We start from the raw sequence: 20,150 nt of genomic DNA, 5'->3' as shown, positions 1-20,150 counted from the left end.
GACCGCCCTTGGAGGTGGTGCCAGGCGTGCGGGCGGGGCGCTCGGGGTCAGTCCCAGCCCTAAGGACGGCAGTCATTGCAGCGCCAGGAGGGAAAGGCACCAGTTAAGAAGTTGGACCCTCCTCCAGTAGCCAGGATGGAAGTCTCTGCGCCAGAAACAGGGCAAAGTCCCCTCACAGGGGCCTAACAGGTCACGACCTCTGTGTGGTCTGCGAGGTGGACGTGCCCACGTGGGTGGGTACAGGAGCAGGCATCAGTGAAGTCACTCAGCCCCACAGAAGGTCCGCATTTCCTGGAAGGGGCGGCAGGAGGCCAGCGTGGAAGAGGAGGCTGGGGTCAGTTCGCAAAGGGCCTGGAATCCAGACTCGTCATTAGCCTGGGCCTGTTGATGTGGTTTTGGAATATAGGTGAGATTCAGTGGGGTGGAGTCCGGAGCCAACGACCAAGAAAGAATTCTTGAGGCATCTTTGGTGCAAAATGGTGGTTTATTAAAGCACAGGGACAGGACCCGTGGGCAGAAAGAGCTGCTGCCCGGGTTGTAAGGGGTGGCTGACTATATACTATGGGGTTGGGGCAGGTAAGGGAAAGGGAGGATGAGAAAGTACTTTCATATGTTAAAGAGACTCACGGGATCCCCAGGCCTTGCCACTGTCAAGTTAAGGTGGTTTTTCCCTCCGGCAAGGCATTAGCATGAAGGTAGCCGGGAACTTCCTGCAGGAGCTTTACTCTGCTTGCTCTGCCTGCTTCGAGTGTCTGTCAATGGGCTGCAGGTTATAAGGACATTTAATAATTTTATCTTACATTTCCTTCTGGAAGCTAGGTTATTGATGGAAATGCTTTGTCTTGTAGATTGCTAAGACGTTTGTAAACTGAGGGAGACTCCTGTCTTGCAGGATTGTGGTCTCTGTAAGTGAACTACTTGTTTTTCCTCTCCTTAGCTTCAGGGCAGCCAGGAGCGCCTGAGGAAGGTCAGTCACGTTAATCCCATCTTGGGGGTGGTGGTGTCAGCTTCTGCTTTGTCCTCAGCTGGCCCTCTGTTCCCTCATCACTGTTATGGGCAGAGGTGGTGTGGGCTGAGGAGGAAGACGGAGTCCAAGGCCAGCCTGCCCTGCCCAGGGAAAGGGCAGTGTCCCAAGGGTGAACCTGGGGGTTGTCAGCCTCCTCCACTGGGTTATTATCTGCAGTCGACAACTGAAGAAACAGCTGGGGCAGAGTGGCGAGAGAACTGAGAGCTGGAAGGCAGAGAGGAGGGAATGCCAGCTGTCTCTCTTCCCCCAAGAACTCCCCTGTGGGTGGGTGGCCTCGTCTCCAGCTTCCCCACCCACCCAGAAGTCCACCACAGACATCTCTTCTACTCTCCAAGTAATACTCTCCCCAAGGTCATCTGTGATCTGGATGCAGCTGGCATAAGTGGACACCATACAAGCCTGGCGTCTGGTCCCTCTCCACCTCTGACTCTCCGGCTCAGCTGGGGGTGGGGGCCTCTTCCCCATCCCTAGGGCTCTTCTGCAGACTAGGCAGCTCAGCAAGGTCACAGTCGCACGCCAACAATGAACATGCAGAAACTAAAATGAAAGACACAAAACCATTTACAATTACTTTGGAAAATTAAATACTTGGGTCTGTAACAATCAATGAAAGGAAACCTCAACAGAAATGGAGTCAGGATTCCAGAAGGGGGAGCTCTCGTGCTGTACCATTCAACATCCGATATTGCCAGTACACAGCCTAACAGAAGAACCCTCACTAGGAAAGAATCTTCAGTTACAAGCCGCAAGAGGAAGAGATGCCATTGCATCTCCTACAAGAAGTGAACGACCCTGCAACTCAGCCAGTGAGAAACTGCCATCACTGCAGTGGGCTCCTGCCTTCCTCCCGTGGACTTTCATTCACAGCAACACCTCCCAACTTCCTCCTTCTTCTCCTTCAAATAACATCCCTCTCCTTTGTTTGTTGGACGGGGCTATGATTTTGGCTGCAGCCTGCTTGTCCTGCATTGCAATTCTTTGTTATTCCTGAGTAAAGTCTTTTTTTTTTTTTTTTTGGGCTGGTAAAAAAACTTTTATTTTTAAGGTCAACAGGTATAAACTTAGCAAACTGTACACAGGACTTGTATGATAAAATTAATGCAACACAAATGAAAGAAATCAATGGAGACCTTAAAAAAAGGGAGAGATATACCATGTTCATGGATTAGAAGGCTCAACGCAATAAAAATGTCCGTTCTCCCCAGATTGACCTATAGACCTAATATAACTCTTATCAAAAGGGTTTTGTAAACATAGACTGGGAAAAAAATATTTGCAAACCACATAGCCAACAAAGCACTGGTATCTAGAATATAAAAGAGCCCTCAAAACCCAACAGTGAAAAGAAAAAAAAAATAGTCCAATTAGCAAAAGACATGAAAAGACATCTCACTGAAGAGAATATACAAATGGCAAATGATGATGAATGGCTAACATCACTAGCTATTAGGAAAATACAAATTAAAACCACATTGAGATACCACTACACACCTTTCGGAATGGCCGAAAGAAAAACCAACGAGGGGCGCCTGGGTGGTGCAGTCGTTAGGCGTCTGCCTTCGGCTCAGGGCGTGATCCCAGAGTCCTGGGATCGAGCCCCACATCAGGTTCCTCCGCTGGGAGCCTGCTTCTTCCTCTCCCACTCCCCCTGCTTGTGTTCCCTCTCTCGCTGGCTCTCTCTCTCTGTAAAATTAATAAATAAATTATTAAAAAAAAAACCAACGGCGTCCAGCGCTGGTGAGGTTATGGGTAACTCAGTTACTCATCCGTTGCTGTGAAGAATGTAAATGGTGCAGCCACTGCAGAAAACAGGTCGACAGTTTCTTATAAAACTAACGTGTGATTATCATTCAACCCAGCACTCTGAGGCATTTATCCCAGAAAACTAAACACTTATTTTCAACAAAAATCCATACAAATGTTTGCAACAGCCTTATTTGTGATACCTAAAAACTCAAAACAACCCATTTGCCTTTTAGTGAGCAAATGGTTAAGCCAACCCCAGGGCATCCACACCACGGAATGGGGCTCAGGGGGAATGGACTGTTCATACACGAAGCAGCTGGAGGGATCTCAGGGTAATTATGCTGAGTGGGGGAAAAATCCAAGTTCAGAAGGTGATGTACTATATAATCTATTAACCTTGAAGTGAAACTGCCAGTTATTTTACCCGCAAAAATGGGTTTATTTGGGAATAGCAGAGAATTGCAGTCCTCGGCAAACAACCTACAGCAAAACCATAGACTAGTCTGGAAAACAAAGAAGAGGCTCTTTTATAGAGGAAAGAGGGAGTTGGGAGGACTGTTGTAAACAGAAAGTCCATTGGGGTAAAACTGGCAGCTGGAAGTGTAATGGCTTCTCATTGGCTGGGCTGTTGCTGGGGGAGAAGGAAACTTTCCTCCTTCTGGGATAGAGCAGTAGCTACAGGGGAATTGACTTACTTTCAAGGTCCCTCACTTCTTGTTGGGTCTGCAATTAAGAGCTTCACCTGTGGAACCTCCCTATTCCATTTTAGTGAGGTTTCCCTTTATTAATAGTCACAAATACCATTTGTTTACATTTTTCAAAAGATAAAAATTCAGAAGTGGAGAGCAGATTAGTAGTTTTAAGAGGGAGCAGGTGGGAGATGGGGTCTCCCGGTGATAGAAATACTCTGTCCTGACTGTGGCAGTGGGTACAGGAGTCCGCGTGTGACACAGCTGTGTGATGGGAGTGTAAGCGAAACCGGAGAAATCTCAGACCGTGATTCACCAGTGTTGGTACCATGTCTGTGACACAACACGCTGTGTTTTGAAGATGTTATCTTTGGGGGAAACTGAGCAAAGCATAGAAGGAATCTCTATATTATACCTTACAACTGCATTTGAATCTATAATTATCTGAAAATAAGTTTAATTTTAAAAACTCACATAACATGGAAAGCACACTCATTTGGAAACAACTTTTTCCACTCTCACATTTATTTAAAGTTGGGCAAGTATCTTCAACATAAGCAGCTAAGCTGTTCAAGTTTTGAATCCAGGTGAAGCACCCTCCCCAAAGGGTCATTTTGCACCCAGAATCCATCTGCACACCGTTGGGACCACCACATCTGAAGAAACCCCTCAGTGATCTCCACCTAGTGTCTTCCTTTAAACGTGATCTTTAAAGCTTTGTTTAAAATAACACTGACACACAATTATGACTAAATCTTTGTTCCAATTTTTTATCTCCTTCTTTCTTAACCAAATACAGACGCCCATCAGCATCCCAAACTAGCATTAATCAAGGCTTTTTCAGGCCACTGTCTTCCCTAAATAGTATCTTGTTCAAAATTAAGTAATTGAGAGCAGTCCCTTTGCCAAGAATGGAGCAAAGGCAATACCTTCCTCGCTGAGGATACTGGGGAAGAAATCTCACCTTAGATGATGACATGGCCACAGCCCATCCTGTTGGATTGGTTTTTACTTGGCTTTTATCTGCTCCTCTCAAGGGAATGTCAGCCATTTGAGGGCAGGAGCCGGTCTGTGCACACCCGAATCTCTGGAACAGGCTGGGGCCAGCACACAGCTGTGGAAGAAGATACAAGTGTGTGGGGTGGGGGACCTGTCTGCCTTGCCCCTGGCCTGTCCAGCAGGTTCTCCACAGGGCGGCCCACTCCCCCCACCCCGCCCTGCAATGCACGCCCTGGACAGGAGCCTCTGAGCCTGTCTGATTCCAGGTGCACAGCCTCCCTTCCCAGCACCCCCCTCTTTACTCATGTCCACTCCATGCTGCTTTCCCCGAGTCACGGCTGCAGAAAGCTCACGCGCACCAGCGCTGCGTCACAGCAGGGAACGGCGCAAGCAGATCAGAATCTGGATTCTCGGGCTGCCTCAAAAAGGACGGTGTGACTTCATCCTTATCCATCTGGGAGGCCGATCGGGGAATCTGCACTGGAATGTGAACCTGTTTAGTTAGAGGAAGAAAGTCTTTGGTCACTGTGGTCTGTGCTCCAGTCGGTCCCCACCAGAGAGAAGCCCTTGGGGTTGCCTCCCCCTAACCCATCTGTCCCTCCCACAGTCTAGGGAAGCCAGCCTCGGAGGCTCACCGCGCCTCAAAGTCATGACGAGTATCTGCGACTGCAGCGGGCTGGCCCGGCTCACGGAGGACTGGGGCCCAGTCTTGTTCTTGTCGCTCAGACCTGTTCAGCCAGCTAAAAAAGAGGAAGGGTCTGAGTGCTCACTTTTCTGTAAGCGCGTGGCGAGGTGGGCAGGTTTTTGTACGCGTGTGGTCTGATGTTCACCTGCTTGGTGTGTGTCGAATAGGAGATGGTATCTAGTGTGTGTTCGCGTGTGTTGTGTAAGGCGGTGTGGTTTTTGGTGTGTGTGGTGCAAGGTGGTCTCTGTGTCCTGTGTGTGTGTCATGGGGTGAAACGGGAGAACAGGTGTCTAATTCCTTGGTGTGCAGCGTGTACAAGTGCGTCTACTTGCGTGTGTGTGTGTGTGTGTGTGTGTAAAGTGAGCGTGTGTTAAATCAGAAACTGTGCTGGGTCTGAGATCGTGCTCCACGTGTGAGCTCACAAGCCAGCCTACCACAGGGCACACATATGTGTATGCGGAAACCACGGGACCCGGGTCAGAGGGGAAGAGCACCTGTCCCTTGGAGCCACAGCAGAGCCTTGTGTTGGTTCCCCCGGTTCTCGTCTCCATGGGCAGGCGGGTGGCGTGCACGGCTGTGGGGTGTGCTTCAGAAGAACCCCAAAACAGGAAACTCTTACCTCACACAGGACTGCTGTGAGCCTCCCCACCCTGCCTTCCAGAGAGAGAACCCTTCTCTTCATGCTGGAATGTGAGCAACCCTCCTCCAGGGAGGGGAAGGGCTGGGCACTTCTGACCATCCCGGATGTCTCTGAGACATTCTGAACGAGGCTGTAAATGATTTTGCTCTGAGGACCCGGACCAGGCAGAACCAGAAACCTGAGAAATTCATGGAGAACGGCCTCCCAACAGGATCTACTTTCACAAATACCTCCACAGGGGCCCTGAGATTGAGTCCGGTGTTGGGCTCTCTGTGCACGGTGCAGAGTGGGCTTGAGGTTCTCTCTCTCCCTCTCCCTCGGCCCCTCCCCCATGCATTCTCTCTCTCTCTCTCTCTCTCTCAAATAAATCAACCTTAAAAAAAACAAACAAACCTCGGTAGGTACCTGATTTTTTTGTTTGTGGATATGACATGATGAATCTTTAAGCAAGGCATTCTGAGGTGGAAAATAGGTGTTGTGTGTGTGCATGTGTGAGAGAGAGAGAAAGAGAGAGGGACATGAGAGTCTAGTTTATTTGTGTAAAATACGAGAGATGGGTGTCTGACTTTTCTCTCTGTATGGCTGAAATTAGCACCTAATTTTTCTGTGTGTTGTATGGCATGACATTTTGTGTATGGTGTGAGATACTTACCAAATTTTTCTGGTGTACGTTGGAAATGGGTGTCCATCTGTTTGTGTAGAGAGAGGTGTATTTATTCGTGTGTGTGCTTTGAGGTCAGTGCGGCCCACCTGACCGTCGTTTTGCTCTTTCGACCCTCTCTGTTTTATGACACAGTTGTCCTGCTACTGCCACCAGCCTGCCGCAACCCACAAGGGTTTTAACACAGGCAAGCACACAGAACACACATCAGTCTTCATTTACTGGGCGAGTGGTAACTCTCTGCACACCGTGCTCTCCACCCTGCTTATCCTTTTTTCTTTTTTAAAGATTTTATTCGTTTATTTGAGACTGAGCAAGCGAGAGAGAGCAGGAGCAGGGGAGAGCGGTAGAGGCGGCGGGAGAAGCAGACCCTCACTGAAGCAGGTCCACCCCAGGACCCCGAGATCACAACCCCAGCTGAAGGCAGACGCCCCACTGACTGAGCCACCCAGGAGCCCCTGCACCCTGCATATCTTAGTGGTAGGTCTAGCTCTCACCCCCGGCGGTGGCCCCATGACGGTGTGCACAGGTGTCGGCCACTCTTGCTGCAGCTACCAGGACCTGGAGTGTGGAGACGCACACCTGAGGCCTTGCGGCCTGGATCCAGTTTTTTTGGTTACAAATTATGCTTCAATTAGCAGCCTTGTACATGGTTGTTTTGTTTTGTTTTGTTTTTGCCAGTGTTTTGCCAGTTTTACCAATTTATCTTTGGGATAAATCCCTACTTCGGGATAGCTGGGCCAAAGGATAGATATCCGTGTAGTTTCACCGGATGTTATCAATCTCCATTAGATTATACGAGGCTCTTGCCAACAAAATAAGTTATCAAATGGCGGGTTTTGTCGCCAGACTGGTCAGGAGAGGCCTCAGTGGATGTCTGACCATAGACCTGAGAGAGGGAAGAGCCACATGGGCAGCAAGGACGGGCCACCCAGGTCCAGGAGCGGCTCTGCCAAGCCTTGAGATGCGAGAGCCGGCCTGTCCAAGAGAGCCATGCGGTCGGAAGAATTGAGTTGGGGAGAGCAACCAGGGCCAGGCCAGAGCCAAGGCAGGGCTGGACCCCAAGGCAGGACCTTGGAGACTCAGAGCAACCACTGGGCTGCTAAGCAGAAGCTTGGCACCCTCCAACTCAGGTACTGAAGGGTCTGCTCATTGGCTGCTCTATTCAGCATAGCCTGAGGGCGGGGCAGAGGCTGTGGAAACAACCCAGACAGAACAGGTGGGCTCAGGCCAGGGCAGCAGCTGCGGAGTCCAAGAGCCGTGGCTGGGTTAAGACATATTTGAAGATAAAGCCCCCAGGACTTCCCCAGGAATTGGATGTGAGAAAACAGAGAAAGACAGGAATCAGGAATGAGTCCAAATATGTGTGCCCCAGTAACAGAAAAAATGGAGTGGCTATCGGTTGAGAAGAGGAAGATGGAAGGGAGCAGATCACCTGTGTAGCCTCGAGTTGTGTCCTGAGCCTGGTGGGAATGATGACTGTTGTGCACTGGAGGAACACATCATGCGTAAACATTGGAGCATAGCCATCATCTGCACTGGGCTTGAAACCATGGGCGGAATGAGCACTGGCCAGGAGAGGAGCCTCAGGACAAGGAGAGGGGGCCTGGCAGGAAGAGACCAGGAGGAGAGAGGGTGGCAGAGGGGCCAAGAAGGTGCCAGTCATGGGGCAGAGCACAAGTGGAGAATGGGCCAGGGGGAAAGTATTTGAGGAGAGAGCAGCACAGGGGGTCATGGAGATGACAATGGCCACTGGAGAGAGCCCACAATGTCTTGGGTGCCTGGACCAGAGCATTTTGTTGCAGTGGGGGCACGGCAGAAACCTGAGGGTTTAAAAGAGAACATGGAAGGGGAAATCAGAGAGGCGGAGTGTAGACAGCTCTCTGGAGGAGTCGTGCTATGAAGACAAGCACAGAAGTACACCATCAGGAGAGAACAAGTCCTGTTCTGTTCTGTTAAGACAGGCGGCCTCACCCTGAGTTTGTGAGTGAATGGAGTGATCCAACACAGACACTGGCCTGGGAGAGGTGAGGAGGAGCAGCTGGGTGGGTGCCAAGGACAGGCCAGTGCCCCGGGATGGCTGGGTGGCACAGGAGTGAGGAGCAGTGGGCTGAGGGGGGGGGCTGTGTCCTCTCACTGCTTGTGTTATGGTTTCTAGTTTCTTCTTTCTTTCCTGCTCTGTTGAGGTATAAACCACACATATGTAACCGGTACACTTCAATGCCGACAGCAGGTATGGGAAGAAAGGATCCCAGTGTTTTGGCTTAGCAGGCAGGATGGAGCCCTCTCCTCTGCAATGGGGGTTGGGGTGAGTAGCAGGCTTGGGGGGAGATCAGGAGTTGATATACTGATATCAGAGCCTGAGCTCCCTAAAGATATCCCAGCGGGGATATGTCCAGACAGTTGGCTATGGGAGCCCAGGGTTCAGGGTCAAGGTCTGGGGTGTTGTTGCTGACGACGTCCCCAGGGAGAGCAGGCAGATCAGATGTCCTGTCTGCACTCTTTGAGAGAGACCTATGGTCATGCGTCATGCACACACTCTGGCTCTCCCCCATTTGCAGACAGAGAGCTACAGGGTCAGAGGGCCATCACATGACTTCCTGGGGTCACTGCCCTGTGCCCAGGGCTGTTCCTGGCCTGTTATCCCCACTTCTGACACCCAGGCCTCCACTCCAGCCTGGTTCAACTTAGCGGCCATTTCACTGCATCAGGGCCTTCCTCTCCCAGTGTGAAGGGCTGCCACAGCCCCCCTCCCCAAATCCGGTCTCCGGGTGAGGACTTGTGCTCAGGCAGCCTTCCCTTTCTCCAGTGTGGTCATCTCTCCCTGTACCCCATCAACACCACTGAGGCTCTGACCCAAACAGAAAACAGCCCTCTAGTCCCAGAAGCCCCCTCCAAAGCAAAACATCTGAAATGTTGTCTGTACTTACCCACCTCCCTTGAGCCTACCACAATTCGGTTTTTACCCTACCAATGCATCCACACTGCACTGGCCAAGGTCCCAGAAGGGTCCCACTCCCCAGACCCCTCTCAGCAGCCGATCAGACATCACTCACTCCTAGGGACCCTCCTCCCCAGTCTGCTCAATCTGGGTCTTTCTTACTGGACCCTCCTGGACTCGCTGGTTTCTCCATGTGGGCAGGGAGCTCAGTCCCCCCATCCCTCACTCACTCCTTTGACTTGCTCATCCATCCCCAAACACTGCAAACTCATACTACACTCCTGAAGCCCACAGCCTCACAGCAGCGCCACTGGGAGTCTAACAGCTATTACAACTGGACTCCTGACTCCACTCTCCTGCACTCCATCACCATCCCCAGATTGTCGGAGACTGTCCACCCTTCCAGTTGTTCCCCATCCATCCCTGCCTATTCTCAAGCTGAGTCCCAGCAGTCCACACTTCCTCCCCTCCCGGGTACCACCCAGTGCAGCTCCACGGCTTCTCCCCTGCACTGCCTCCTGCATTGGTCCTGCCAGACAAACACAAGACAGTCAGAGGGAGGCTTTACCAGGCCACCACCGTGCCATCACCTCTCTGTTCAGAATGCCCAGGGACCTCTTCATCTGACCTCATGTCCTCCCTCTCCCTGCCCCATGCCCTCTGGCTTCCTTGCTGGCCCCTGGCAAGCATCCTTCAATCTCCCCACTTTGCAGCTTGGTGCTGGCAGGACAGCTTGCCTGTGAACCCCACCTCCAGATATTTGCAGGGCTCGTTCCCTCTATGTTCCTACTCTGTGCCTCTACGGCTGGCTCCTTCCGTGTCCCTTACATGCCCACCCACCCCACTGTAACTAACACTCCAGACAGCCACTGCCTCCCCCACCCAGTTTATCTGGCTCCCACATGACACCAGATTTATTTTTTCCTCTGTTATTGCCCCCCCCCCGCCAAGGTGTGGACCCCACGAAGGGGTGGACGTCACGGTCACTACTTACAGCTCCAGGGCAGAGTCTGTGCACGGGTGGATGCACAGAGTTGCCGGGGTCAGCCCTGCTGCCCACTCCTGCTCTCCTGCCTGGTGCACGGAGAGCGCTCGGTGCTAGGTCCCAGAAAGGACTGGATCGCAAGAACGAGACCGACTCCGCCACAGGAATGCCCCGGTCCGGAGCCGGGCTCAGCGCCAGCTGCCTACTGCGTCCTAGGTCCAGCAGGACTCACCCCCAAGCCCGGCGAGCACCCGCCGACCACTCCCCCTCGGCCCACGCCCCCTCCGGCCACGCCCCCGCAATCCTCCGCCTCCTCTGCGGGCCCCGCCCCCGGCACCCTCCGGCTCCAGATCCCTGGCCTAACCCTGCCCGAATGCGCCTGCGCCTTCTGACCACGCCCCGGCCCCGGCCCCGCCCTTCAGTCCCCGCCCCCTCCGGGCCCCGCCCCCTCCCCGGCTGCGGGGTGGGAGCCGGGCCGCGTAACGCGCATGCTCCATGAGCGGCGCCCCCGACTCGCTGCTCGGCTCCGTTCGGGCATTTCCGCCTCTTTGTTTTAAACTCCGGACGGGTTTTTTTCTCCTGCTCTTGGGGGGGACCCGGAGGGAGCGGCGCCCCCCCCAACTCCCGGCGCTGCCCCCGCGTGCGCCCCGCTCGCCCGCAGCCGAGACGGCAGGTCAGTGAGTCCGCGCCCCGCCTGGCCTGGCCCGCGGCTCCCTCTCCTCAGGCCGCGGCCTCGGCCCGTGTGCGGGCCCGGAAGGCTCGGAACCCCGGCCCGCGCCCCTGCGCCCCTCGTCGGCCCAGGCCAGCGGAGCCCCGAAACGGCTCGGCAGGCTCCGCGCGCGGGCCGGGCCCCCGGGACAGGTCACGGGGAAGGGCCGGACGCCGGGACGGGTCATCGGGGAGGGACCAGGGAGGACCGGACCCCGGGACGGGCCAGCGGGGAAGGCCAGACCCTGAAACGGTTCACGGAGGAGGGCTAGACGCCAGACCCACCAGACAGGGACCAGGAAGCGCCGGACCCGGGGATAGGTCACCGAGGAGAGTCCAACCCTGGATAGGTCATCCAGGAGGGTCCAGCCCCAGCTCGGGTCACCAAGGAGGATTGGGACCCTGAGACCGGACAGGAGCCAGAGAGGGCTGGACTCTGAGACAGGTCACGGAGGAGGGCCAGACCCTGAGCTGGCAGGACCCAGGGAGGGCTGGAACACTGGGCTGGGTCATTAAGGAGGGCCAGCACACCAAGACTGGCCCCATAGGGGGCTGGGATCCTGGAACAGTCCTGTGAGCACTTCTGAGACCCTGAGACAGCCCCTTCTGAGTGGGAGGCCAGGACCTTGGGACCGTGCCATGAGGAGGGTTCATCCCATGCGACAGGCTCCGGGGATGACCAGGGCCCCAGGTAGGTCATTTGGGAGCATCTGGATGCTGGGGCAGGACCATGAAGAAGCTAGGCTCTCAGGAAGGAGAGCTGGAACTTGGAGACAAGTCCCTCAGAAGGCCAGAACTCCTGAACAAGTGGATGGTAATCACCCAGACCACAAGTGTGGACTATAAGGAATGCTGGAACCCCAAGCCAGCCCTCCAGGGGGTTGGACCCCTCAGGCAGGATCCAGAGGTGCCCTTAATGTGTCCAGTTTACTCAGCTGGATCCACCTGCTGTGAAGACTTGGGCGCATCAGGGACCCTGGTCACCTGAGCCCCACAGTGCAAATCCCGCTGAGGCCCCTGAGCACCCTGATGTTATGAGCACCTGGGCCAGCCCTCCAGACCTTCTGACCTTCAGCAGATGCTGCCTGGCTGGGCCCCAGGGGCACATGCGAGGCAGGGTTGGGACCCATCCTCACGCCTCTAGGTAGATTCAAGAGGAGCTCCTAGTCCACACTAGCTCCATGCCTCAAGTCAACACTGTGTTCACTCCCCACACCCAGAAAGCTATCCCCTACCCTGTTCTTCCAGCCCCCACTCCAGGGCTACTGTGTTTGCCTTGGCTTGTGGTTGGTGTTCATCACCTTCAACCACTTGTGCTCTCCTCTCCCTCCATTGGTGGAGGTCATATGGTTGTGCGGGTGTACCCTCCAGCCTGAGACTGGAGGTGTTTTCAGTGTCTAGGACGTTCCAGGAGGGGTGGGGTCCAATCAGGAGTGTTGGAAGCCTAGGGAAGTGTTTTGGGGGTGCTGGCCCAGTGCAGGAAAGTTGGAGCAATGGGGTTTTTGCTCCTCTGAAACCTTCGAATGAGACTTTCATCTAAAACTGGCCTGTGTTCTCCTTTAATTTGAAAGTGCTGATGAAAAAGTAAGGTGTGGTATGTGCTGCTCTCTGACTGGGGGATGGCTCCAGAGTGTGTCCAATAAGATAATGCTGGAAGAGTTTGAGAGAATGAAAAGCCCAGGAGGGCAAGGGCCTTGTCCAGCTCAGCTCCCAGAACTGGCCGCCTGGCATGGGGTCAGCAGGCAGCACACAACTATTAAACGAAGCGAGTACGTGAGTGAGTGAGTGAGTGAAAGGTAGGAGTACTTTCAGAAAGATCAACGTGTGTTAGCCTCGCACACTTATGCAGAGATCGGGCGGTAGGGTGAGATACAAATCTAAAACTCCGAGCTCTGTGGACTCCCGAGAAAGACACTTGAACTGGTCAGTTCAGTATTTCACTTTGTGCCACAGCTTCACTGCTTGGTTACTTAGGAGAAAACCCTTTAGATTTTCAGATCGACATTTCATAGGACCGAATCTTAACCAAACGGAGTCACCAAATCGTCCAGCTTAGGAACTTTTATTTGCCAAATGGAACCACACCTGGGACCTTCTTACTCAACACTTACTTCTGATTTTTTTTTTTTTTTGTACTTTTGCACCTTTCTTAAAATTTAGTTTGTTTTGTGAAGTTTTGGAAGACTTGCCAAATGGGGCATTCAGGTTTGGTTGGGCTCTTTATTTTCCTATTTTTGGATTTTTAAAGGTGTGATAGTGCTGCATGGTTGCATTATTTATATATTGCTGTCCAACAAATTACCCCAAAACTTGGTGCCTTAAAACATCAGTTATTATTTTACAGTTTCTGTGGGTCAGGAATCCAGGCACAGCTTGGCTGAGTCGTCTGGCTCAGAGTCTCACAAGGCTGCCTCAGTGGTGGCTGGAGCTGTGGTCTCAGCTGGAGGTTTGACTGTGTGTTCGACTGTGTGTCCAGGCCAGCTCACTCAGCCACTGGGGCTCTTCACAGGGCAAGTCAGAGGGAGCCAGTGATGGAACAGGAGAGCACGCAAGAAGGCCACAGTCTTCATGACCTGATCTTGGCAGGGACATCCCATCCCTTTTGCCATATTCTCTTTGTTAGAACCTAGTCACTGGGCCCAGCCCTCACTTGAGAGGAGGCGTGTGTGTACTGGGAGTGGGGGTAATGGTCACTGTGCCCATCTAAACACCTGTCGTTTATCAGGTTTCAGCTAATGTCGGGCCTATACCTGAGAAATACCCTGTAAGTAAATTAGCAGAATTGTGTATACAACAGTTTGTTAAATATAGGGTTGCAACAACTCAGCTGTCTCTTTAATTGTGTAGGTTCCTCTGATGTCACCATAATGACTGAAACCACTGGAAGTTACACATGAGGGAAGATATTATAAATAGGGACGATCCTTGGGAATTACACCTGTAGCAAGCCATAAGCAACTCCCCCCCAACCCTGCAAATTAAACTGAGTGCTGTAGAATTCTTTGATAGCTTCAAGTTCAATGATTTCAGTGTTTACAGAGCATCAGTTTATCCCTGCCCAAGATTTTGCTCCAGGAATTATAAACCGACCTTTGTAAGAAGTTTTCCAGAAGTAAGATCCTGAGACATTTTGGGTATTTGACCCTTGTAAGGAAGTCATGCTCCAGGAACCTGAATGTAAGAGCCTCAGTGCTTAGGGCCTGTGGCTCCCTGGAGTGCCTGGACTCCAGTGCCATGCCTCTCTCTGGTACTCTGGGCTGGAGCTGGGGCTGTAGCATGGGGCTGTCAAGCACACCCATCCAGGGGAACTTGTCCCAGGAGCCCTCTGTGGAAGGAAGTGTCCCCTCCCGCTGCCTAATTCTCTCTGGACCTGCCAGGGTTCCACCCGGCTAGTGGGAGGCAGGGCCCTTTGCCATGGATTAGAATTACTTATTTGAGTTGTTAGATTTGAATTATAAAGCAAGGTTTGTTTTGGTTTATACTGTTACCCTTTATTAAATGCCAGGCTTTATTATTTCATTTGAAGTTCTTTGTTTAGTGGTCAGAATCGAATTTGAAATCGAAAATGTAATTTTACTATTGAAATATATTGAAGTTTGGGGACAGTTCTACCCTTCTGATATTTGGCGTTAATAGTGCAGAAATGCTGCCCAATTCATTGTGCTTCAAAAAATGAAACTATGCTGTTGTGCAAGTTGATGGTTTTATCGTTAAATTTTAAGGAGTAAGACCTCTAAAAATAATAAGACTATCTTTTCTGACCTGCCATGTTCCTTCCTACAGAACTGAGTTCTCTGAAGGTCAAATGACAACAATAATGAAACACTTAACACATGATGAGAGAGTTAAGATGTGAGCCTTGCTTAGATGCATTTTCAGAATTGTCTGTGGAATTAAGCCAAACTCATCGATAAGAAATAAAACTCGCTAGAAAGTATAGTCCTTAGAAACTGATTGTTGGGTTGATTGCTTTTTTGAAGAGAACTTCTGATATTTAGGTGAATTTGGAGAGCAGAAGTTAATTGGATTATTTTCCAAATGAATCAGTATTCGCTGGACTTGGCTACATTAACAGCAAATTCCAGATGTTTAGCAAGAAATGTGCAAACAGTAGAAAGCTGTCTGCATTCTTCTTTGCAGCCCCTGCTAACTGGGGTTTTATGGAGCCAGAAAGTGTGGTGCTCAGCAGCCCCCCCCCCCCCCCTCCACAAAGAGCTCAGAGCTGACCTTCTTCCACACCTTGTGTGGCCCTGTCCTGGAGGTACTGTGTGTACCAACTTGTCTGGTTCTTAACGCCACCTCACATCTGCTGTCTGATCGCCCACGTGTGCCTGGGAGGGAATAGACGCAGGCCACAGCTGGAACGGGAGGAGCAGAAAAGGGTCAGCCTTTCCCGTTTTTATTTCAGAAGAAAACACAATGGAGAAAAACTGAAAGAATTCCACACCCCCACCCTGATCTAGGATTATTTATGCTTTGCCATATTTGCTTCATCTCTTTTTTCTAAATGCGTACTTATTGGCATTGAATCATCTGAAAGTAGCTACAGACAACCTACCACGTTCCTTAAGTAATTCAGGGCACACAGGTGACAGGATTAGGATGGTCTCCACACAGCCACAGTGTCATTATCACACCTGAGAAGGGGCACTGGGTTCACATACTAGTTAATAGTCAACTGTTCATTTTCAAATCTCCCCACTTGTCTCAAGAATGTCTTCTTCTTCTTCTTTTTTTTTTTTTAAAGATTTTATTTATTTATGACAGAGACAGCCAGTGAGAGAGAGAACACAAGCAGGGGGAGCGGGAGAGGAAGAAGCAGGCTCCCAGCAGAGCAGGGAGCCCGATGTGGGGCTCAATCTCAAGAATGTCTTTTATGGCATTTTTCCCTTAACCAGATCCAGGCAGGTTCCTGGCATGGCATAGGGGTCATGCATCTCCTGAACCAGACACACCTGGGTTCCCAGAGTAGCACTGGGGGTCATGTCCTTTCTGAACCAGACACAGGTGCGTTCCCAGAGTAGCACTGGGGGTCATGGCCCCTTAGCGCCTTTTCAGGTTCCCCCTTGCCCTCCGCAGGGTTAACTTTTTTAAGCTACATATCACACCTGGATTTTTCTGATTCTTACGGTGTCGTCCACCTTTGTCTGTTGTCCCTGTGTACTCTATAAACTGAAGGAATGAGGGCGAGCCGGAGTCAGGCTTGAGATTTGGGAGATCCCTCCACAGGAGCCAGTGAGTGCTTCATATCGCGCCTTCGGGGACACGCGGTCAAGTTGCAGTGTTACTGGGGTCAGTCCTGTTGGCCGAGCTTCCGGTAGCGCAGTTCCCAGTGTCCTGCCAAGGGGCAGGTCAGTCCAGCCCTCCCTGTTCCGTTTCTGGTGGGGAGGCATCCTCGGGCCATTTCATCCTTCCTCACAGGCACATGGGTGAGCCCTACTCATCAGTTTCGAGGCTTTTAGCAGACTTTATAGAAGGTTCAGTAGGTGGAAAGGGTTTGAAATTGTTAATGGAAATAGGACTTTTGCTGACAAATAACATTTCTTTTCATAAAGTAAGTGCCTTTCTTACTGTAGAGACAGGAATGACTAGAGGCAGTTGGTTTTCCCCAGCCTTTCGTTAAAGGCAGCCTGGTGAAGAAGACGGACATCAGAGATCACAAGAGGGGTGTCTTAGCCACCACAACAGAATGTTGTAGATGGAGTGGTTTAAACAGGCATTTATTTCTCACCGTCCTGGGGGCTGAAGTCCAAGATCAAGGTGCCAGTTGACGTGGTTCGTGGTGCAGACCGGCTGCCTCCTGGCTGTGGAAGCCCTCTGCTGTCTCTTCTTGCCAGGACACTAATCTCATCTGGGCCCAGCCTTACACATCTAACCCTGTCACCCCCAGAGGCTCCATCTTTGGAGATGGGTTAGGGCTCCAGCACAGGAATTTGAGGGAGGCGCAGTTCCGTCAGGGCCAAGCAAGGGTCTGTGGCTTCTGCTGCTTGTTTACTAACCTGTTCCTTGTCTCCAGAATTGGGAGAAGAGTTTCCTAATGAAAATGTTCCCGGGGCTGGTGGTCACTCCATTTTACATGCTTGGGAAGCTGGCCCTTTCTTCTTCTATTAACTCCATTTCTTTAAATACCATTACATTAATTTTCTAATGCTGCGTAACAAGTTGCCACAAAATTAGTGTCTTAAAAGGACACCGACTTATTAGCCCCAGTTCCATGGGTTGGAAATCTAGCGCAGTGTCGCCCCTCTTCTGCTCAGGGCCTCGAAGCTGAAATCCACGTGCTGGGCTGAGGCTCTCATCTGGGATGAGAGGGTCATCTTCGGAGCTCACTAGCCCATCTCTTGTGGTTGTTGCACTGGGGTCCTGCTTTCTTGCTGGCTGACTGTTGGAGGCTGCCCTCAGCTCCTAGAAGTCCCACAGTTACTTGTCCCAGGACCATGGGTAGTTGGCAGCAAGTTGCTTTCTGCCAGGCCAGTAGGACTCACCCCTCTGACCTGCTCTTCTGGCACCAGCTGGAGAAAACTCTGCTTTGAAAGACCATGCTATTTGGCTTGCCCTACTTTAGGGTCAGCTGATTTGGGACCGTAATTACATCCTCAAAAATCCCTTTGCAGCAGTACCTAGGCTAATAAGGTGGGAGATATGTGTATGCCAGGGTGCAGAATCTCATGGCCATCTCAGGATTCTGCCTGCCACAGTCCTGGCACCCCAAAATTCATATCCTCCCAAATGCCAAATACAGCTGTCCCTCTTCTGAGGTTCCCCAGGGTCTCGTCCCGCTGTGGCACCAGCTCAAAGTCCCAGACCTTGCCTGAACCACAGAGCTCTGGAGTCTGATCCCCTGGATCATCTGCTTAGTGCAATCCACTGGGGGCTGCTCCTGGACACTCGTGAACCAAGTGAGACAGATCGCCTTCCCAGCACCCCCCACAGCAGGACAGGGATAGGTTTACCAGTTGAGAATGGGGAAGTGGACATAGCAGGAGTCACAGGCCCAACGCAGTTCTGAAACCCAGTGGGGATCCCCAGTTGGGATTCTTGATTGGGTTTTAAGCTCAGGATGACCCCGCTGGTTCTCTGCTTCGCCCTCTGGGCTCTTGTTTCTACCCTGAGTCAGCCTTTTTCATGAAGGGGGTGCATGTCTGTAGCTGAGTAGCCTCATCAGCCGGAAGAATCCTGGGGTCCAACAGCCCCTTTTCACAGCATGTTTTTCGTCTTCTCCAGGGGTTGGATCTGGGAGTTAAAATGGGTGTGATTATATAATGATCTGTTATACGGTTGAGTTCTAATCTCACCTTCCCTTTTTCCTGACATTGTTTGACGTTACTGTCTCCTGTTCCAAATTCTCAAGGATCGTGTCTCAGCCCGTGCCCTCCTTGGCCCTCTGTCCTCGTCCCCCTGTCCCGTGTGGAAGCCTCGTCCTCCAGGCCAGCCGGCCGCACAGTGGTCCTCTTGCGCTTCGGGGGTCCCTTGCCCCATCGGTGGGGTGCCTGCTGCTCTGGCCCCTCCCTCCAGGTCCGAGGTCAGACGTCCCTCCGCACCGGCTCTCCTCTGGTCACTGTCTAAAGCAGCCCCTCCACCTGTTTCCTCTGCTTCGCTGCCTTCATCTGCTTTCTTCATGGTGCTCATCACTCTCTGCTGATGAGTTTGTCATGTCTCGTCACCAGCTGGAACAGGAGCTCCCTGAGCACAAGGCCTGTGGTAACATGTAAGCACTTGTTGTCTCCGTAGGCATGCCTTGGATGAGTATTTGAGCACCTTTCCTGAGACGTCTGCAAACGCCATGGCTTCCATCCATACTTGGCTAATAGTTTGGCTGGATGTAGAATTCCACATTAAAGTCTCTTTTCCTCAGAACTTTGAAAGAATTGCTTCTTTTACTGGTAGGATTCACGTTGCTGATGAAAAGTCTGGTGCTATCTGATTCTCACTCCATTGTGAACTCCTTTCCTCCCAGAACCGGTAGGACCCATTCTTGTACCCTTGACGTCTTCAGATTCCAGGACTTGGTTAGATGGGGGCATTTTCACTCACTATGCCAGGCACTCGGGCCTTTGTGGTCTGATGGTTCGTCCAGCTGGGGAAATACTTGAATAATTTTTTCCAAATCATGAAATACTGCCTATAAATGAGCATAGAGAAAGATATAATGAACATCTGTGTACTCATTACCCAGCTTAAGAAATAAAATATTAAAGTATATTTGAAAGCTCCTTATCTCAGTTTTCTGTTTTTTCTGAAACACCTATTGGTTGGATGTTGGATCTTTTCTATGTCCTATTTTTATCTATTCTTTGAGAAGATTTTCTCAACTTTATCATATAACTCTTTTATTGAATTTTTAATACCTCCAGTCACATGGCTGGCATTGCAGTATAGGGAGGTGGGTAGTAACAAAATAAATAGGTAAATTGTAAGTTCGAGGGTAATGTCTTGGATTCGTGGTGTGTGTGCATGTTGGTGCACACAGGACATGTAATTGTCAACAAGATGGTCCCTGAAGATGTTGCTGGGGAAATGACATTTGAGAAAAGGCTTGATGGAGGTGAGGTAGGCCCCATGTATCCACATGAGAGAGAATGTTCCAGCCACAGTAGGTGCAAGGGCCATGGGGTGGGAGTACACCTAGAATGTTCTAGAACTAGCAGGGAGTCCACCATGGCCAGAGGGGAGTGAGCGAGGTGGCTTGGGGCCTCAGTGGCCGCTGGAAGGCTTTGGCTTTTCCTGAGCCCTTGGAGAGTTTCATGCCACAGGGATTCCTCGGAGCTGTGTCGGGGGTGAGTGTGGCATAACAGCACATCAGGTGGGTTAAGTGTGAGGGGCAGAGTTGCTCCCATCTCTTGTACATGGGTGCAAGGTAAGTGAGAAGCCGCAGATGGGCGGGAAATCGAGATTACACTTGGAGATGCCAGTCTTCCAAGTGGAGCACAGGTAGCTGACGTCTGAATTTGGGGTCAGGGAGTGTTGAGCGGCATAAACGTGAAGGGGGGAGGCCAGTGGGATGTGACTGGAAGTGAGTGGGCTGGGCCGCAGGGACGGGTGCCTGGGAGCCTTTCAGTCTGGTGATGG

At 51.6% G+C, this 20,150-nt stretch overlaps 1 protein-coding gene and 1 long non-coding RNA gene across 4 annotated transcripts in view; one reads left to right on the top strand and one right to left on the bottom strand.

The window, feature by feature from the left end:
• Positions 1-41: 41 nt before the first annotated feature.
• On the bottom strand, positions 42-10,585 carry LOC103676411. Of its 2 annotated transcripts, XR_005833382.1 has the most exons (5): positions 10,383-10,585; positions 5,097-5,201; positions 4,821-4,954; positions 4,427-4,576; positions 42-1,564 (listed from the first exon to the last, which is right to left on the bottom strand). It is a non-coding gene; the product is annotated as an uncharacterized LOC103676411 (long non-coding RNA). The 2 variants fall into 2 exon arrangements; XR_005833381.1 differs by having other exon boundaries at positions 4,427-4,954.
• A 280-nt stretch (positions 10,586-10,865) lies between these two features.
• PCGF3 (polycomb group ring finger 3) overlaps positions 10,866-20,150 on the top strand; it is a 53,978-nt gene continuing 44,693 nt past the window's right edge. For both annotated transcript variants that reach the window (XM_040625098.1, XM_040625097.1), the window contains exon 1: positions 10,866-11,046. The gene's annotated coding sequence lies outside the window, so the exon portion shown is untranslated. The remainder of the gene's footprint in view (positions 11,047-20,150) is intronic.

This window comes from Ursus maritimus, unplaced genomic scaffold (genome assembly GCF_017311325.1).
Source record: "Ursus maritimus isolate PB19 unplaced genomic scaffold, ASM1731132v1 scaffold_8, whole genome shotgun sequence".
Lineage (NCBI taxonomy): Eukaryota > Metazoa > Chordata > Mammalia > Carnivora > Ursidae > Ursus > Ursus maritimus.
Note: the sequence above shows the minus strand (reverse complement) of the source record. Positions and strands in the feature narration are given on the sequence as shown.